The 21,091-nt window shown below is 40.7% G+C and overlaps 1 protein-coding gene and 1 long non-coding RNA gene across 17 annotated transcripts in view; both read left to right on the top strand.

Moving 5' to 3' along the window:
• Positions 1-21,091, top strand: part of LOC134218429 (collagen alpha-1(XVIII) chain) — an 865,092-nt gene that overhangs the window by 568,377 nt on the left and 275,624 nt on the right. The window lies entirely within an intron of this gene.
• LOC134214203 (uncharacterized) lies at positions 7,699-8,312 on the top strand. The gene is made up of 3 exons (XR_009979702.1): positions 7,699-7,992; positions 8,052-8,148; positions 8,211-8,312. It is a non-coding gene; the product is annotated as an uncharacterized LOC134214203 (long non-coding RNA).

Raw genomic sequence — 21,091 nt, 5'->3', positions numbered from 1 at the left:
TGGTTGCTGATCAATGCTACATAATTATTTTGTTCTCTATGAATGTCTATTGAAGCATAAACAGTATGTCAAAACAACTCAATGAACTATTATTAGGATACATGTACATGGAAAACCTTTTAAGAGAGCATTCAACGCAAATCTTCCATCGCAGGAAGGCGTGATTGTAGGCGATAGTGATGAATGCATATTCCCACGCATCGCATGAACTTGTTACCTCGAATCGCCTGCAGCTTATTTTTAGATTCTGAATTATCGGAGCTAATAAGGTCATGTTCGAAATGTTATGCAGACTAAAAGCTGCAAAAAAGCGGAATGGAAATTCCGCGTCCTAAATGCATCATCCCCTGGAAATGAATGGATTCCCTTTTTAGAAATGAAATGAATTCGTCGTCGAGTCTGACTTCCATAGAGTGTAATCAGAATTTCATCCTCCATCGGAATTTCGACGTAAATCCGATTTGGTGATATTATAACGTCATACATTGCACATTACACACGCATGCGAAAATGATTTCGTTCACACCCCAACGGTTCCACTTAGCAGCAGTTCAACAATGGGCCTTCTAACTGCTCCCTAAACGGAGATATCGCTTTCGCGCGCTTTTCCATTCCATGTCCACTTAATTTAATCAAGCCTTCAATCATGTTAACAACCGGGCTTTGGTCTTTGGTTTTCGACTAGTCGGCTCGGTGCTTGTTCGTCGTCGATCCATGGGAATCCATTGTTTTAGAACTGTGTTGGCAGGATATCGACCGAAATTGGGCGTCGTCAGTTGGAAACACAAACGCGCCGCACGACCTCGCCGGACATCGTCGTCGTCGTCGTCGCCGTCCGTTCTCTAACTAATAGCATCGCGCACACCGAATAGATAACGGACACGCATCCATTTCGCCATGGCCAAAGAGAATTCCATCATTCTGTGCGTGCACTGTGTTTGGAGTTCGGGGAGAGTAGGCCCCGATTGCACGGTGAGATGCTTTTGGGCAAACATGTGGTTAAAAATAGGTGGTTTTCTTTGGATCATTGAACTCAATGCAGGTCTTGAATAGAATTATGCGACGCCGCCGCCACTGTCAAAAATGAATCAGCGCGCCACCGCATGGAAATTTTCCACGCCGCCTAATATTTTTACCACGCCGATGGCTATTGAAGCACTATTAATGAATTTCGTGCATTTTGTAAAATCATCTTTTTTACTGGTAGGTTTATCCTATCGGAAATACATATTTTCTGTCAAGTTCATATTATATTTAATATCGACACCCTGAGTTGAGTTGAGTTGAGTTCAGGTTCAGGGTAAGCATCTATAAAATGTGCTTCTTGAAATAAAAATGTTGGATAATAATTTATGTATCGGTAATTTACAATGATATTACTAAAAAGCATGTTACAACAATAAAAATCACATAAAAATATCATTGGTCTGAGCAAAGCCTGTGGAATTTCCGAAAAAATTCTTGAAGAAAATTTCTGGAATAATTTTTAAGGTTCCCAACTGATTCCAGGTAGAACTTCCTGAGGAATTCCTGGAGGAACTTCCCCACTAATCACTGGCGGAACTTCCGGAGGAATTCCTGGAGGAACTTCCGGAGGAATCCCTGGAGGAACTTCCGGAGGAATTCCTGGAGGAACTTCCGGAGGAATTCCTGGAGGAACTTCCGGAGGAATTCCTGGAGGAACTTCCGTCGGAATTCCTGGAGGAACTTCCGGAGGAATTCCTGGAGGAACTTCCGGAGGAATTCCTGGAGGAACTTCCGGAGGAATTCCTGGAGGAACTTCCGGAGGAATTCCTGGAGGAACTTCCGGAGGAATTCCTGGAGGAACTTCCGGAGGAATTCCTGGAGGAACTTCCGGAGGAATTCCTGGAGGAACTTCCGGAGGAATTCCTGGAGGAACTTCCGGAGGAATTCCTGGAGGAACTTCCGGAGGAATTCCTGGAGGAACTTCCGGAGGAATTCCTGGAGGAACTTCCGGAGGAATACCTGGAGAAACTTCCGGAGGAATTCCTGGAGGAACTTCCGAAGGTATTCCTAGAGGAACTACTGGAGTAATTCCTGGAGAATATTCCGGAGGAATTATTGCAGGAACTTCTAGAGGAAGTCCTGGAGGAACTTCCGGAGGAATTCCAGGAGGAACTTTTGGAGGAATTCCTGGAGGAACTTCCGAGGAATTCCTGGAGGAACTTCCGGAGGAATTGCTGGAGGAACTTCCGGAGGAATTCCTGGAGGAACTTCCGGAGGAATTCCTGGAGAAACTTCCGGAGGAATTCCTGGAGGAACTTCCGGAGGAATTGCTGGAGGAACTTCCGGAGGAATTGCTGGAGGAACTTCCGGAGGAATTGCTGGAGGAACTTCCGGAGGAATTGCTGGAGGAACTTCCGGAGGAATTCCTGGAGGAACTTCCGGAGGAATTCCTGGAGGAACTTCCGGAGGAATTCCTGGAGGAACTTCCGAAGGAATTCCTGGAGGAACTTCCGAAGGAATTCCTGGAGGAACTTCCGAAGGAATTCCTGGAGGAACTTCCGAAGGAATTCCTGGAGGAACTTCCGGAGGAATTCCTGGAGGAACTTCCGGAGGAATTCCTGGAGAAACTTCCGGAGGAATTCCTGGAGAAACTTCCGGAGGAATTCCTGGAGGAACTTCCGGAGGAATTGCTGGAGGAACTTCCGGAGGAATTGCTGGAGGAACTTCCGAAGGAATTCCTGGAGGAACTTCCGGAGGAATTGCTGGAGGAACTTCCGGAGGAATTCCTGGAGGAACTTCCGGAGGAATTCCTGGAGGAACTTCCGGAGGAATTCCTGGAGGAACTTCCGAAGGAATTCCTGGAGGAACTTCCAAAGGAATTCCTGGAGGAACTTCCGGAGGAATTCCTGGAGGAACTTCCGGAGGAATTCCTGGAGGAACTTCCGGAGGAATTCCTGGAGGAACTTCCGGAGAAATTACCTTACCGAAACCTCTTGCTTTATGTTGATTCGTTCTGTAATTTCGATGTTCAATCACAGAGTAGCAACTACGAATTATACAGCTTACGTAAAGAGGAATTCAATTAGGGGCACTGTCTCATTCTTCATTTCACTGTAACAAATTTATCCCTTCGTCGTGAAAAATTTTAAAGCACCAAATTCTTTGGATCTTTATGTTAACATGCGTGGAAATATTTTAATTATAAGAAACACGCAGAACTGCGTTTTATTCCTTTGTTTCTGAACACATGAGCTATGCTTTGAAGAACTGGAGAAGTAACGCAATTTACTGCCAATGTACTACTCACAGCAAATACAATGAAGTAAATTTGGTTCTTTAGCCGCTCGAAATCCCATAGTGAATCAGTGGGACAGACGTGGGACAGACCTTTCCCACTACACTCAACCAGGCGTCAGTCGAAAGTGGCTATTAATTGCGAGCGCTACATGGTTGCGGCCAATAAAGCGTATAATTTCGAGATTACGAGTAGTTTTTTTCGGCCACCCCATGACGGCTATTCCGATGGCTTCTACAGCACGGAGTGATTCTGCCCGGCCTATATGTGGAGGAGAGCGGGAGGGATCACGCGCCGGAAACAAATGCGCGTAACATTTTTGTCCACAACAATGGAAGTGTCCGAAGGACGCGGTTCGCCAGGGCGAACGTGCTCGGAGCGGCGTTGACGATGCGTGCCGTAATGGGCAACCGTTTTGTGACCGACCTCCCGAGCAGAGCCGGTGTGGTGGCCGATGGTGACGAATTGATGCAACGTCGGGTTAGTGGCAGTTTGTCACGTGAAAGTGAGATTGAGATGGCATCGGGGCAACTTTTTTAGGGGTTTAGGAAATGCGAGAGGAGGTGTTGATGAGGATGGATTGTTTCGGGTCTTTATTGGTTTAGGGCTTGCAAAGGGAGCAGTTTGTTCTTCGTTAAGAATTGGCTTTTGGGAGAACTGCACGAAATTTACGAAGATCAAATTGCAAAAAAAAATGTATATGGAAATCATTTTCCTATTTCCACTTTTAAAAGAGTAGATATCAATAAATACCCATTATATTTCCACAGTGCAAGAAATAAGAAGAAGAATTTGTAGATCTTTTTCCGCTGTATATTCCGCTAAGAAGCTCAAATAAATACGTATTTACTTCTATTATTGTCTAACGAATGGTCAAGGTGTTTCAGCCGCCCGCAAGCATTTCATTTGGAGACACATAAGTGTCTTCAAAGTTTCAATTATTTCCAACCTTATTGCTGCAGAGAAACCGCAATTTATTTCAACTACATGACTCCACTCAAAAACTTTTCGGCTTAACAAAAGCAACATTCACTAATCTGTTCCACTAAGAAAAAAAAAAAAACATTTGAAAATTTCCAATTTGGCTCAATTTAAATATACCCCAACCCATCCATTGATGTCAACTATACGAATACGTACGATACTGTGTCGATGCTAAGCAATTCAATTTTCTTCATTCAATTGTCTCATTGTGTGATACCTGGGTGGTTGGCTTCCAGCCCCCCCCCATCCTCATCCATTGCTGCAGTCACATCTGAGCGGAAGTTGGAGTGAACAATTTTCGGCAGAGATGACAATTTGGAAACTTTTGACTCTTTCATCCGATTAAAGCGGACTGGTAAAGTTGGGAGGCTTTGTTCGGAGTTTTCTGATTTTTTTTTCGTTCTGGGAATCCTCCCATTCAATAACTTTCGAGTATTATGCAAAACGCAACAGGGGACATTTTCAGCTCGTTTCAGCTTGCATCCTTCCGGTAATGGATATGATGGAAAGTCAAGATAAACAATTCTCTTTCTTACTTGGAAACTAAAACGATTGAGACAGCATTGTGAGGCTGAGAAATGGATGGAATAAAAATAAACAAATGATATTCGAAGACCAATGAAAACCTATGTGTGTTGATAATTCTGCAAAACAAAATCAATAAACATAAAAGAAAAAATATGTTTACTCCGAATTACACTATCTTTAAAATCGATTTGATGTTAAAATATTAGTGTTATATCTGATAAAATGAGCGATGGTGGACATAATTACGAATGGAGCAAGGAGACAAAATAGAAACACATGTTGTTGAGTTGGTTGTCACAAATCAACTGCGATCATCGTTTATTCGATAGAGTATATCAGCTGACGATTACTCTTTATTTCTCCTCATTCTCGGGGTGCGTTCATAAGCCTGACACAACAACTCCTACACCCTTTAGTTCTCTGTCTATGCCTTACTTAAATGTATAAATATTTGTATTTACAATTTCAATACACAGAATTTGTAGAAAATCTCAGAGAAGAGATTTACTCTTGATACACATTTTTAGTGTGTTTTTAGTTTACTATTTTTTTTATAGCACTATACTATGTAGATAATAGAACAATTTTTAAATATTTATTCCGTCGAACTATCATCATTATAAACATCGTTAAGCACAAACACATTCAAAATATCCGAGAAACTTATTTATAAAACTCTTTAATACTCTTACGTAGGTATAACATTTTAACAAGCGTATACAAACAAAAGTGCTTTTCTCACATATTATCTTTATGTCCATTCGTGATGGCTATGGCTTAGGCATTCAATTTATTCTTTAGAGCCAACGAAACATCATGGTGCTTTCCTCCATCGCAAAAAAAAAGTTACGCTGCTAATAAAAGTCACTATCACACAAAAAATAAAAAAAAAACCAATAACAAATATCATAACGTGACAGCAACAAAAATGTTTTCTTTATAAAATATATATCATATTTGATAACAAATGCTTCACAAACGAAACGGGCAAAAAAAAATCACAGCGCAATGATCACATAAAAATCATGCAAAACCCGTTAAACGAAGCTAAAAATCACACAAATTGTCGTTCACATGTCAACATTATTGCTTTCACTATGAAATGCACGCTTCAAAACAGAAATAACTTTGATAAAAATAGTTCATCCTTGTCGCCACTGTTATATCTGATAAAATGAGCGATGGTGGACATAATTACGAATGGAGCAAGGAGACAAAATAGAAACACATGTTGTTGAGTTGGTTGTCACAAATCAACTGCGATCATCGTTTATTCGATAGAGTATATCAGCTGACGATTACTCTTTATTTCTCCTCATTCTCGGGGTGCGTTCATAAGCCTGACACAACAATTAGAATAAGATCATTATTTATCTTATGCTGTCTGCCTGTTCTAGTTTCGTGATCTCCAGTCCTGTCTCGTTTTGTGACCTGTTTTCATGTATAACTTTTCTCTACATTTCGATATCTTCCTGGTTCAATGTTTTGCCAAACTCGTGCATTACATGTACGTTAAAGCTATCAAAAACAAATATTTGATTAAAATATTACAGTCACGCTGTGGTATCTACCAATCGGCTTAAGTCAACAAATTAAGATGATATCTGAGTTCTGCCTTTTTACTGTTCCGATTCAGTCTTCAGTCTTTTGTAACCTTAGGAGTTAATCCTCTTAAACACAATCTTTAGTTTTCCCCCAAAAGCACTATTTTGCTTTGCAAATTCGATAATTTTAATTTTGCATATTGACTTTTTATTTTATTTTTCCAGTTTTTATCCATTGATCGATATTCACCATACTAAAATTGGCCTTGTTGTTTTCAAACTTCCATAAAGAACGAAAGAGACAGAGAGAGATTTGTCCATGGAGTGCCCCATACTGAAAATGCTCACTGCAGTAGATGAAAACATTATTAACCATTAATTGCATATTATTCGGCAACTCGGCCATACGAAAACAATTTTTTGTTAAATATCTTGGCTTAATAGCTTAATATATTGGCGGGAAGCTTAGTGCGCCAGCAAAATAAAAAACTGCTATTCCGGCAAAAATGAAGTTTGTTAGCTGATTTTCGACAAATTATTTTTTAATTTTCTACAACTTTGACAGAAATCTCGGAAAAAAAACATGTTTGCTGTGTGAATCTCAGTAACAGTTTAACATTTTGCTGAGATACCGATAAAAAATTAAGTGTGTACGAACAAGACGTCACTATTTATTTTGTTTTTTTAATGTACTATTATTTTTTATTTTACATAAATTATGTATTATTTTTACAAATGCATCTTTATGATGTAGAACCGGGCATATGGCTACAACTTCTGCCTCACACGCAATAGGTCGTGAGTTCAATCACAGACCCATTCGCTCCTCCTAAAGCCTGTCCACGTTAAATTTCGGACACCCATCGTATAGAACGATTTTTGAAAATTTTCACAAACCACTGAGACGATCAATTTACATGACAGCTGAATCTGTCTGATTTATGTGCTGCTTTCAGCATGTTTTAAACACGCCCAAATTAATGAAATGACGACAGATCGATTGGACATTAGCTAAGTGTCCGAAATTTAACGTGGACAGGCTTTACTTTGTATCTTTCCATATATTTCTCATGTTCTAGCAATCGCAAGAACTGGAAATGGGCTTTCAGACAGTTTCCATATTATTTACCTACAACTTGACTAGTTCTAGCATGAAACTGTTAGAATTCGAACTGAGGAATAAAGCTCGTTTCCGCATTAAATTAGAGAATATACACTACCCTTTTATTACTATCACATTGGCAACTCGTTAACCAAGACGAACCTCTGCCATGAAACCTAACCCATGCTCCAGAGCCAATCCCACCAGCGATGCCAGATCTACGGAAATTTCCTTAGATTTACGGAATTGAATGCTTTCTATGGAAACACGCAGCGAAATTGTGTATGATTAAACTAAAGATAAATATTGTTGAATTCAACAATCGTTTAGCTGTTGATTCAAAAAGATTTTATTGTTGTTTCTACTGGAATACCTAGTTGGAATAACAATAAATATTTTTATTTTAACAATATTTCGTTTTGTTCCAAATATGCTTAAATGTCAAGCGGTGTGTTCTTTTTTATGTGTAAAACTCGATCATAACAATTTAAAAATGTATTTTGTTGAACTAGGTGATACCTCTCATTTCTGGAGTATTCCGGCTCGTTATCGATTAAAACATATCACTATAGGTTTGTATGATAACATTAAATTAAATCGCCTAAAAACTATATTGTTTTCTAATTCGCAGAACAACGGAATGGCGGGCGCTGGTCAATCTTTCATCGTCAGCATGGTTTGCTTGGTTCCACCTTCAACAAATTTAGCAACAAACATGGGAAAATCAGGTAAAATGTGTGTAATTTTCATCAAACGATAACTAATTCTCAATCTTATTTTTCATTTTCAGAGCTTGCTCTCAATCAGCATTGCCATTGGAAGCAGATTTTTTATTAACAATAAGTAATTATGTGAATAATTGGGTGATGAAAAAATAAATAAAATATCAACCGTAGTACATTCATTTGTTTTTATTCATTTTCATCTTGAAACGAAAAAAAAATCGGAAAAAATATTAAGCATAAATAAATAAAAGTAATTATTATTATTTCAACAATATTATATTGTTGAATTGATATGTTTATATCATTGAAACTATAATGCGCTGATGATTGTTTCAACAATAATATTGTTGATTCTACAATAATGCGACTCAAATCACGAAACGGTTTGATTGTAGAAACAACAATATTATGGATTGACTCAAACGACAAATATTATTAGCCCTGAGTTAACAATATTTATTGTTGAATTCAATCTGAAATATTGTTGTTACTACAATATATTTCTGTGCGTGAATCTACGGATTTTTTTAAAGTGCATTTTTAATTTCAATTCGAGTATTTGTGAGTTAAATCACCAGTTATTAACATTATACGGGGACACTGTATTGAAACCGAATCTGAAACATGCATTTCCTCAGCAGGCCTTATTTGATTCATCTCTATAACAGTTGAAATTCAAAAGCCTTTATGCCTACTGTTCAAAAATGTGAAGTGATGCGGTGCGTTTTTTAGTTAGTAAATCAGATTTAGAATTGTAAAATGTTCTCACCTGATTTCAAACATAGTTCAAGTTGAGTAACCAATACGTAAGTTCTTGGTATATGATTATCAATCGGGAAGGAAAGGTCGTTACAACTATTCATTAAAAGTTATGCCCTACCGGTCTTCGAAAGGTCAATAAGGGAAAATAATAATTAATTTTAAAGGGAAAAAAAATCTAACAACTCCTTGGATTTGTAAGACAAAATTTTAAAAACTCTCAAAACTTTCTTTAAATTCTATTGTTGCCCCTCAAATTATTATTTTCTGGCAAAAATAATCCGAGCATTCTAGCAAAAATAATAACAAGCATTCTAAGTAGCTGAAACAGTGACCCATTCTCACCCCCGTTTGACCCATTGTCACCCCCGACGACGGTAGTTTTATAAAAACACATGAATATCAGTGCTTGGTACTATTTCCTTCTAAGTTCCAAAAATTTTGAAACCAAATTCACAACCAACAGCTAAAGCTGGATCACATGAGCGTTGCGCGTCTCGTCGCGCTGGGCGTTGACATCAGCGTTTTGTACTAAAAAGCAACGCCAATGAACGAGACGCATTCACGCCAACAATGCAACGTTCGCGTTGTGCGTTTATTTAACAACAATAATCATTAAAACAATAGAAGATTTAAAAATGCATGATTTATTACTAATCAGATATTTTTAAATAAGGTGAGAAAATTATTAACAAACTTATTATTCAGAAGAATATAAAATCGGCTATAACAATTATTATAAAAATCCTGCATTATTCCATGAGTTTTAGAAAACTAGAACCATACATCTGAATTTCTAAACAAATCCTCTCTGAAATAATCTATATAATAAAAATGAGTTGAGATTCCCTTCCTGACGATTTAACTCACGGACGGGTGGACCGATTTGCAATATTGTTTTCCTAATCGATTCGTTTTGGGAGGCGCGAGGTTTGTATATGCAAAAAGTTGGTGAATTTAACGGGGAAATGTTAAATATCATTAGAATACAATTTTGAGTCAGCTGTTGAGGATAACAAAACAAACGCAAGGGAACTGATCTAGAGTGCGGTGCTACAAATAGTTCTTCGTGACGTTTGCAACACCCGGGCAAAGCTGGGTTTCTTACGCTAGTATTTATCATAAAATAGGCAGAAAAAACAATATGCAATTTTTCTCCAGGAATTCCTTCGACAATTGCTCCAGACATTCTAAACGAAATTCTTTAGGAATGCCTCCAGCAACTTCTTCGGCAATGTCTTCAGGAATTCCACCATTAATTTTGCCGGGAATTGATCCTTTATAAGTTTTGCAGGGAATTCTTCAGAAAATTCCAATTTCTGAAAAATTGCACCTAAGAATATTCCGTGAAAACTCCGCAGAATTGCCAGTAAAATTGCCAGTAGAATTTCGCGAAAAATCTTCGAATTTCTTGTGTAAATTCCATAAAATTTCTTCAAGAATTCCACCGAAAATTTATACAGAAATTATAACAAAAATGAAATCAACAATGGAATTTTCAGAGGAATTTTTAGATTAATACCCATGGAAATCCTGAAAAAACTCCGGTGGAAACTTCAAGATTTCCAATGGGAGATCCTCCAAGAGTTTCTCCAAAAATTCCTCCGGGAATTTTTCCAGGAGTTCCACAGGCAGTTCTTCCAAGAATTCCTCCATTCCTCCGGGAGTTCCTTCGGGAATTATTCCGGTAGTTCTATCAGCAGTTCCTACGGGGGTTCCTCTGAAAATTCTTCCGGGAATTTCTCCAGAATTGGAATTCATTTAGGCTTCTACAAGAATTTATGCAGAAATTCCACCAGAAGCTCCTCCGAGAATGTCTTTGGGAGCTCCTCAGGAGGTTTCAGCTAGACGAGATTTGTCTATAAGATGAATTCTCCAAGTTTTTCCGAGTATTCTTCTGGTAGTTTCACTGCCAGTTTTTCCGGGGGTTCCTATGAAAATTCTCCCGGGATTTTTTTCAGAAATTCTTCCGTACGTTCCTTCTAGAATTCCTCCGGGAATTCCACCGGCAATTCATCCGGGAATTTCTCTGGGAATTCCTCCGGCAGTTCCACCAGTAGCCCTTCCAGGAAATCATTCAGATTTTTTTTATGGAAATCATTTAAACTTTCTTAAGAAATTTATCTGGAAATTCCTTCTAAAGTTCTTCCGACAGCTTCCATGAGTGTTCATCCGGGAGGCCCTCTATAGATTCTTCTAGGAGTTCCTCCTGAAATTTCACCGGGTGTTCTTATGGGAGCTCCTCCGGCAGATCCTTTGGGGATCTTCTTCTTCTTCTTCTTATTGACATTACATCCCCACACTGGGACAGAGCCCCCTCGCAGTTTAGTTTTCATTAAGCGCTTCCACAGTTATTAACTGCGAGGTTTCTAAGCCAAGTTACCATTTTTGCATTCGTATATCATGAGGCTAACACGATCATACTTATACAGGGTGTTCAATAAGTTCGAATACAAATGTTTGATCATTGTGTTTGTAAGCCCAATCTACATATTCTGTATTAGTATTGGTGTTAGCGTTAGAGGTCTTCTTCTTTTTCTTCTTATTGGCATTACATCCCCACACTGGGACAGAGCCGCCTCGCAGCTTAGTGTTCATTAAGCACTTCCACAGTTATCAACTGCGAGGTCTCTAAGCCAAGTTACCATTTTTGCTTTCGTGTATCATGAGGCTAACACGATGACACTTTTATGCCCAGGGAAGTCGAGACAATTTCAAATCCGAAAATTGCCTAGACCGGCACCGGGAATCGAACCCAGCCACCCTCAGCATGGTCTTGCTTTGTAGTCGCGCGTCTTACCGCACGGCTAAGGAGGGCCCCTTTAGGGATTCCTCCGGGAGATCCACCAGAATTTCAGGAGGAAATCCTGGAGGAGCTTTCGTAAGAGCTCCTGGATGAACTCCCAAATGAACTTCCGTGAGAATTCCAGGAGGAGCTCCTGGAAGAATTCTTAAAGGTCCTCCCGGAGGAACTCCTAGAGATTTTTTTCGAGGAACTTGTAACTTACGTTTGTTACGCCCGCTCAGTCATAAGGACTCCCAGCCCACTCAGGGTCGGCTCTTTCCACCGAAAATTAATGAACAAGAGGAAAATACGGTAAAAATACGGAGTAATGACGGCTTTTATTGATAATGGTCCCTAGCGTCCCCAATGCCCTAACTACGGCCTACCATTGACAAAATACTCACAGTTAGTGTATGGTGTAAGTGTGGCGCCCTGATGACGCCGCCGACTGGTCTGCTTCTGTGGATCCGTTCGTGGACAGTCGTGGCACCGGAGACGCAGTCGCTCATGCGAGATGCCTTATCCGGAGGTCGACGCCAAAATACCGTCTCGATGACTTTGCTGATGTCTGCGGTCCGCCACTTCATGTACCGTCGCTACGATGCTGAGGGGTCGGCCGCCGGGCCGGAATGGGGTTTGAGGGTTATTACCGTCGCGTTCGCGTCCGAAAGTGGATGCTCCGAGTACGCTAAATTGTCCTTAAAGGATGTCGCCGCCCCGTTCGAGTCTGGAACTCTCACCTTTCACAGAACCGGAGTTCTTCACCGGTTATTCCGGGGCACTCACAAGATATAGTGGTGATTTGAGGTCCTCGTCACTATCTGTAGACGCTTGACACTACTTTTAGTGAACTTTAAAAACTTTTCTTGATACCTTTTGTAGACGTGTTGTTCTTAACGTGGTTGTTCAGAATCTGCCAAGTAGGAGAGAGCTAGACCATCTCGGAACCGGGGAAAAGGCTTTTTTCGTCGGGACCAGTGGAAAACGGTTTCGCCCACATACAACGGCTACCAAGCTCCGACAGCGAAAAGGGTGTTTTTGTAGAAGTGTAGTGTTGTATGACTGTGGATACAAATTCTGTTTTGTGTTTTGTGCTTTATTTTAATTTGACCGTTGTGCCGTCCTTCTATCTAGCTTTAAATAATTTTGCATGATTTTTATTTAATTGCATGATTTAGTTTATAAACAATATTTATTAATATCACTTTCAGTCTAGTAATATATGGTTTCAGATTGACCCTACTAGCTAGCTAAATTTTCAACGTATTTTACCGGATTTTCCTCCTAATTATTATTTGTGGTTGGAGTTTCTTGAGAAGAGAGTGAACATCGCTAAACGACTGGTTACAAACTTCTAGAGGAATTTGTAGATGAATTGCCAAAGAAAGCCTAAATGAATTCCTGATAGAAAGCCTGAATAAATTCCCGGAGGAACTATTGGTGGAACTCCCTGAGGAATTTTCAGAGGAACATCCGGTGGAATACCCGGAGTTGGAATTCTAGAGGAACCTCCGAAATTCCATTTCCCGTGAAATTCCTGCAAACTATCCTCCAGGAATTCCCTGTGAAGTTCCTGGAGGGATTCCCGGAGGTACTCTTGAAAAAACTACTGGAGAAGCTCCAGAAGGAACTCCCACAACCACTTCTGGAGGAATTCCCACAAGGAAGTCCTGAAATAATTCTTGGATTAGTTCCTAAAGGAATTTCCGGAGAAATATCTCAAAGAACTCTTGGAAAAATACCAGGAGGAAATAATGCAGAAATTTCCAGATGAAATCTTGAAAGCATTCCCGGATGAATTGTTCAAGAAATTACCGGATAAATTCCCGGGGGTTTGTTCTGAAGAAATACCGAGAAGATGTCCTGGAGGAACTCTCAAATTAATTTCCGAATGAAATTCTAAGTAAAGTAAATTCCGAGTGAAGCCCGGAAAGAATTCTAGGACAATTCCGCGGAAAAATTCCCGGAGAAATTCCTGAAGGAATTCCTGGAGAAGTACCGGAAAAATACCTGTAAGAACTTCCGGGCAAATACTTGGACGAATTCCGGGAGAAATTCCTAAAGAAATCTCTAGAGGAACTTTTGAAGTATATTCAAGTATATTCGTAAAATTCGCTGGAAGTTATCCCGGAGGAAACAAAAAAAGAATTTCTAAAGAAATGCCCGGAGAAGTTCCTAGAAGAAATTCAGAAATATTTTCTTATAGATTCACAAGTGAAATTATGGGGCGAAATCGGAGAATTTCCGTCATGAAATTCTGAAGAAACTTCTGGTGGAATTTTGGGAAGAAATTCCGTATGTATACTTGAAGGAACTTTCAAATGCATTCCTGAAGGACATGCCGGAGATTTTTCTGGAAGAATATCCGAAGAAGTCTAGAAGTAAAACTTGGAGAGAATAAAAAAAATCTTCAAAGAATTTCCTCATGAAAATTTCAACCACCTATTTCTGAATTTCCAAAAAAAATCTCGATAAAATCTAGACCAACATTTGGAAAGGGCGTAACAGCCAAAATGTATTCCTTCTGATTCTTCGTCTTCATATAAAGCTATATATGTGGACCAAGAATCAGAAGGAATAAATTTTGGCTGTTACACCCTTTTCAAATGTTGGTCTAGAAATGGTTCTACGTATTGATGGTGTTGGTTGGCGTGGGAGTACTTTCAGAGCATCTTCTCGAGTTATGGTCACATCAAACTTTTACCAAATTCAAGTCCAGTTTAACGCATTTCGTATTTTTTTTCACCTGACTTAATTGGATTGCAAACGTTAGAGCCCAGCATAAATTTTCTTACTCCTCCTCCATTTGTCATAATTTTTCAAATTTTACCCGATCGTCAAATTTAACTTAAACTAAAACATTTTGCTGTGAAAACAATAAAAAAGCAACCCTCTAGATGTACTGTCTTGTGTACTGTAATAAAATAAACAGTGCGTCCAGATGTTAACTCGAGCTTTAACTGAATCTAAAGTTGACTTCTCAACCAAAAACGACACGCACAATCACACACTCTAATGATTCTGTTTGTGATATAAATCGATTTCCTCGATTCATTTTTAATCCTGAATAGTATTATAAAACAGTTTTTACTCGGTCGTGATCGCTATCGAGTTCCGTTCCGGTAGCAAAATTTGTAACCGTTCATCCTGCGAAAGGGATAGTCAATTTGCAGTGTGCAGTTCTAGTTCTGGTAGCAACGCACGACGATGGGCGAGAGGAAGAACTCGGGAAATGAAAAATAAACAATCGTGACAGGACGTAATATGTTTATTATGTGTGATTTATAATATGTTTGCGCAAAACGGTGGCAATGGTAGTGAGTGGCGGAACCATTCACTCTGATCGGAGGAGCATGTTCTCAAATTGTTTCCCATTTTTCGTGATTTTTATGCCCCGATATGGGGCGGAAGGCGAACTTTTCGAGGGTGGTGGGAAAATGAAAGTACCTCCTGCTGTTGCGGGTACAAACGTCATCAACGCTGGGAATTGATTGAGTTGTCAGAGCGGTGATTTAGTGTTGCTACGCCGTGTACATTGTTTCGGGGAAGGCGAGGTAATTTTTCAACTGCATGCGTTTACCGCGAACAACTGGACGATTGTAAGTGGTACTTTGTCAAATGTCAATCGATAATTCTTGATTTATTTTTGGAATGAATGCTTACTTGTGGTCGCTTATCATATTTCCCTAAACTACAATAACGAGAAAAAGCATTAATTCAAATGCGGCTGTTTCGGGCTTTCAAAGCGTTAAAACTTCAGCAACGTCCTTGTAAAATTAATTTTCGGATGAGATCAATAAAACGTTTGGTTACCTATCAGATACCTGTACTAGTTCGCAAAGACCCACTGGATTTAGTTGCAAATTTAATCCACTTACAGTAGTTCGAAAGGTCGTTGCACCGCCCTCCGTTCAATTAAGTTGCAAGAAATGCAAGAAATTTCCTCGCTTGTGTTATTCTCACGAAGCCAATGGATCAGCGCGAAAGAAGCTGCAGTGAATTCTTTGGATTCTTCCCTTGATCCGCATCGGAGCGATCCAACGCAACGAGAGGAAAAGCAGGCGAATAACTTCGCTGAATCGGAAAACTTCCGCACGTTGGAATCTCCGCGTAAATCAGAGCAGAAGAAAAATGCATGTCTAGCGGCATCGATGGTGTAATTGGAAATTTCACTGGAACAGCTAGTTAAGCTATTTATCATCGCAAAGTTGCGCTCCCGATTGGATTGGCGGAAAAAAACTAAAATTGGTAACGATAATGTATCAGAAACAAAACGTATCCAATAAGGTTCGGATGTTTTTTTCATCACATTTGTGTCGAGCGAAGGAGATGTGTCACATTTCGTTTTGGCTTACAGTGCGAATAAAGCTTGGGTCGTTAGTGGCCTTTTTCCTAGCAGCGTCTCATGTTGCTTGAAGTTTTACAACCAGGGTTTTTCTTCCATTCACCGACTATGTTGATTTTCTCTTCCACAGGGAAAGTAGATATTTTGCAATAATCATGATTACATACTCGTTTTGCTTTTAAACGGGACGAAGATGATATTTAGGAAAATTTCTCTCAGTCAGGTTGAAGGTAAAAAACGGGCCGTATTTTGAAGCCAAATGGATCTGTGTTACACCCAAATTTACTGTGTTAACGCGTTACGAAGAAACTTACAATCTTATTTTAAAATAACAAACACTGAATATTTTGGAATTTCGAGCTTTTCAATGCTCAACACAACTGCTATTGAAAACATGATTTGTGCTTTTAAGGGGCATGCCATAATTCTATCGTACACAGCATTCCTTAGCTTGATGACAAATCGGAATAGCTTTCGTCCGCCAGCCATTGAAATTCGAAACGATTTTCACTGTAAGAGTTTCATTCGAGTGTACGCCGACAGTCGAACAAAAACTGGGGATGATTGATGGGAAACAAATTCAATCAAGCGCATATGCGTGACAGAAAATATGTGTTCCGTTAAATATGTCGGCTGCGTGTTGGCAAATGGTTTTTGCGTGAATGGCGCAATGACCGAGCAAAACGAGACATCCAACGTTGCTTTCGGAGGTCGGTTCTCCAGGACACGCAAATGCGGATAGGCGGGACGCCGGTTGGGAGGGGGTGTAATGTTATTGCTACTGGTGGCACAAATATGTCTAAATGTGAAAGTGATAACAAATATTTGCTGGATGTTACGTGCTTGGTGGTGAAAGTTTTGCTCCTGATGTATGAACACGGCCGTGTGCGGAGGAAAAGCGTGGCAATTTGTCATCGTTGGTGAGAAAATGATTCGTGTGATGCAGTACATAAGCATCGGAAGTATCGTCGGACGAAAGTGTCGCTTCTGGTTAGGATATATGAAGTAATATGCGAACATTCTGGTCGATATAAAATATGGCAGATGAGCACTGGCGAGGCGACAGAATACGCTACAATTTAAACATTAGTGCATTTAGTTATAAATTATAGTTAAAAAACTAATTCACATGATACTGTGTTTCTCCCATTTATTCAAAATTCCAAAAATTTCGATTCGATTCACCTTATCTTCAAAAATTTTGACCGCAATAGATAATCGTTATCAAATTCAATAGTGATCAACTAGCTTATTTTTCATTTTTACTCTTTCTGTCAAGACCAAGAGATAAGCAAGTAATGTGTACCTTTACCGTTAATGCCATTTGAGGTATATTTTGACTGTTTTGTACAATTGTTATATTATTTTACTTTCATTTGTGTGGGAGCAATGGGAGCACTGCATACACACCCCATCGACAAGTCATGCAGGCAGCAGTTGACGTTTTTGCCTCTTTCTCTATCGGGAGGTCGTCCAGTGAGGTTGTGTGTCAGTGAAGCTTGTGGAGCGGTTCTTCCCTATAGAATACGAGTTTTACACATAGTGCCCAACCTAAGAGGTTCTCCGAATCCGTACATATACGGGTTCTAACCCTACATAATCTTCGCAGTGAATACTGATAGTGGGCCTTAGGAGGCTCCCAGAACTGTTGGGCTTGGGACAAATGAAAGTTATGAGCTCCATAATGTATAACACATTTAACTTTTGATTTTGTTGGCCTATGTTTTGTCTCCATTTATGCGAATTTTAAATGTAATTCAGTTTATTCACTCGCCCTGGAGTAGACCTGGGCTAGGGGAGACTCTGGCAATGGGGTAGGCCAAAAAAGTTACGGCGCCAATCAAAACGTCAGTTCAAATTGACAGTAAGAGCGATCTTAACAGCTTCAAGATCGTTGACTACGTTGGCTTTACGCCAGATGGCTCCTCACGATGACGGAAAGGCAAGATAGATAATTGCACAAATAGACTCGGCTGGTGTGGATGGCAGCACTAAATCACTCAAACAAATTGAGTGATTTTATAATTTAAGAAAAACACGCCGGATAATAACACCTCCAGAATTCACCCGGGAATCCTTCGGGATTCACCTGGGAATCCTTCGGGATTCACCTGGGAATCCTTCGGGATTAACCCGGGAATCCTTGGAGATTCACCTGGGAATCCTTCGGGATTCACCCGGGAATCCTTCGATTCACCTGGGAATCCTTCGATTCACCAGGAATCCTTCGATTCACCAGGAATCCTTCGATTCACCGGGAATCCTTCAGGATTCACCCGGGAATCCTTCGATTCACCTGGAATCCTTCGATTCACCAGGAATCCTTCGATTCACCCAGGAATCCTTCGATTCACCAGGAATCCTTCGATTCACCTGGAATCCTTCGATTCACCAGGAATCCTTCAGGATTCACCAGGAATCCTTCGATTCATCCGGGAATCCTTCGATTCACCCGGGAATCCTTCGGATTCACCTGGAATTCTTCGGGAATCCTTCAGGATTCACCGGGAATCCTTCGGGATTCACCTGGGAATCCTTCGATTCACCTGGGAATCCTTCGATTCACCTGGAATCCTTCGATTCACCTGAATCCTTCGATTCACCGGGAATCCTTCGGGATTCACCGGGAATCCTTCAGATTCACCTGGGAATCCTTCGATTCACCTGGAATCCTTCGGGATTCACCTGAATCCTTCGATTCACCTGAATCCTTCGATTCACCAGGAATCCTTCAATTCACCCGGGAATCCTTCGATTCACCAGGAATCCTTCGATTCACCGGGAATCCTTCGATTCACCTGAATCCTTCGATTCACCGGAATCCTTCGGGAATCCTTCGGAATTCACCCGGGAATCATTCGGGATTCACCCGGGAATCTTTCGGGATTCACCCGGGAATCCTTCGGGATTCACCCGGGAATCCTTCGGGATTCACCCGGGAATCCTTCGGGATTCACCCGGGAATCCTTCGGGATTCACCGGGAATCCTTCGGGACTCACCCGGGAATCCTTCGGGATTCACCCGGGAATCCTTCGTGATTCACCGGAGAATCCTTCGATTCACCTGGAATCCTTCGATTCACCGGGAATCCTTCAGGATTCACCCAGGAATCCTTCAGGATTCACCCGGGAATCCTTCGATTCACCGGGAATCCTTCAGGATTCACCGGGAATCCTTCGGGATTCACCCGGGAATCCTTCGGGATTCACCCGGGAATCCTTCGGGATTCACCCGGGAATCCTTCGGGATTCACCCGGGAATCCTTCGGGATTCACCCGGGAATCCTTCGGGATTCACCCGGGAATCCTTCGGGATTCACCCGGGAATCCTTCGGGTCCTTTGAGATTCACCCGAAAAGGGACCAGAGAGGTCCAGTAAGTCCCCATCTTGATCTAGGATCAAGGCTTTGTCGAAAAGTGAAAGATTGCATAAGGTACTCAAACCGATCCGATCAGGATGACTTCTCTCTGCTCCTGGATAAGCCAAAGGACAGTTCAGCTACTGGAAAGGGCTGGTTGTGTATTTATAACAACAACAATTTACCTACCATCGCACACCATTAAAGATTAATTATCTGTTTCTCAGAGAGACTATGTGGATGCTGCGTAAATTCATTAGTTTTGGCTGTGATACATCGACTTTGACACATCGGAAATGAGGAAGGGATTCAAGTCTCCCAGGCGCCCCTACAGCGGAACAAACTTTTCATGAACCCTTTACTGAAATAAACTAAGAACGGTGGTTTGGTCTTTATTCTTTATCTAAGTTGCTAAGATAAAAACGATCCGTATGTGCATGTGATTTATGGATTCGTATACCAAACTTGTATTGTAAATAACTTTATCAATGGGGAGGTGCATCGAATGAACACAATGACGTTTAAGCGGTGCGCTGTTTACTAAAAATGAACATTTTTTCATACATCGAGTTCATTCAAAATGAATTGCCCATAGTGTCCTATTCAAAATCGAAAATAGTGGTAAATGGAAATTCACTTTACTGGATGAATTCTTCGTCAAACATTGGAAATAATTTAAACAACTTCTGCTCTCGTAAGTGCATTGTAATTTGACTCTGATTCGTTCGACAAATGCGCAAAAAAATGCATTCCATCCCAAACCATTAGCAAACTTTCCCCACCCCATCCCATTCACTCAGATATTTTTTCATCATCACCACCATCCTTCGAGCAGATGGAAGTGTGCCAAATGTAATCTCGAGAGAGTGTTGCTCCAAATCGATTTTCAATCGAATTTACTGAAATGGTTGCAGCCACGTCACCTCACATTCACTTTACCGCCACAAAACTTCTACGCCACAGGACTGCAGACAAGGACACTCGGTACATTGCTTGCTTTTTGCTGGGGCGTTCGAATGTGCACTGTTGTTTGGTTCCACTTGAAGTAAAAGTCAAAAGCTGCTGCAGCACAATATCACACGGCAAAGCTCCATTCATGGCATATATTAATGAATAATACCATACCATCGTCATCGGTCGCATTGTATGTAACCTGGACCACTTCGGACTGATAAACCGCTTACATCGGAGGGTTGTTAGTTTAAGGGACTCGATCTTCGTTTCCCCCACTTGCTCCGGCTTCTAATCTGTACTCCCATTTTGTCGGACCATTTGCGGTGAAATGGATTGTGCACTAACCGCATCGCACACATGTCCAGATTGAGTGCTGCAGCAATCGTTACTGTGCTGACCCAGTTATGAAATTAAAATGATCCGGCAGAAATTAAGAAAACTCATTTCTCGACCCATTTACCGAGGGAGCACCAGCGCCGACCGGACCGTAACCAATATGCAGCTGGCATCCATTGTTGATTGTGATGCAACTTTGAGGGACTTGTACCACAGAAGGATTGAACTGCCACGGGAGGGTGTCTTCGAAAGGACACGGTGTTAAAATCAGAATCATCGGTACGTTGCTCGATATTATCATTGCAAATAATTGGATAGCAGGTCGGGTGTTTACTGGGGTAATGAGGTTGAAATAACATAATGAAAATTATCACGTGAACACGTGGCTCTCAATTTCAGTTCATCTTT

The sequence above is a fragment of the Armigeres subalbatus genome, chromosome 2 (assembly GCF_024139115.2).
Source record: "Armigeres subalbatus isolate Guangzhou_Male chromosome 2, GZ_Asu_2, whole genome shotgun sequence".
Lineage (NCBI taxonomy): Eukaryota > Metazoa > Arthropoda > Insecta > Diptera > Culicidae > Armigeres > Armigeres subalbatus.
This window is presented reverse-complemented; position numbering and strand designations above follow the sequence as displayed.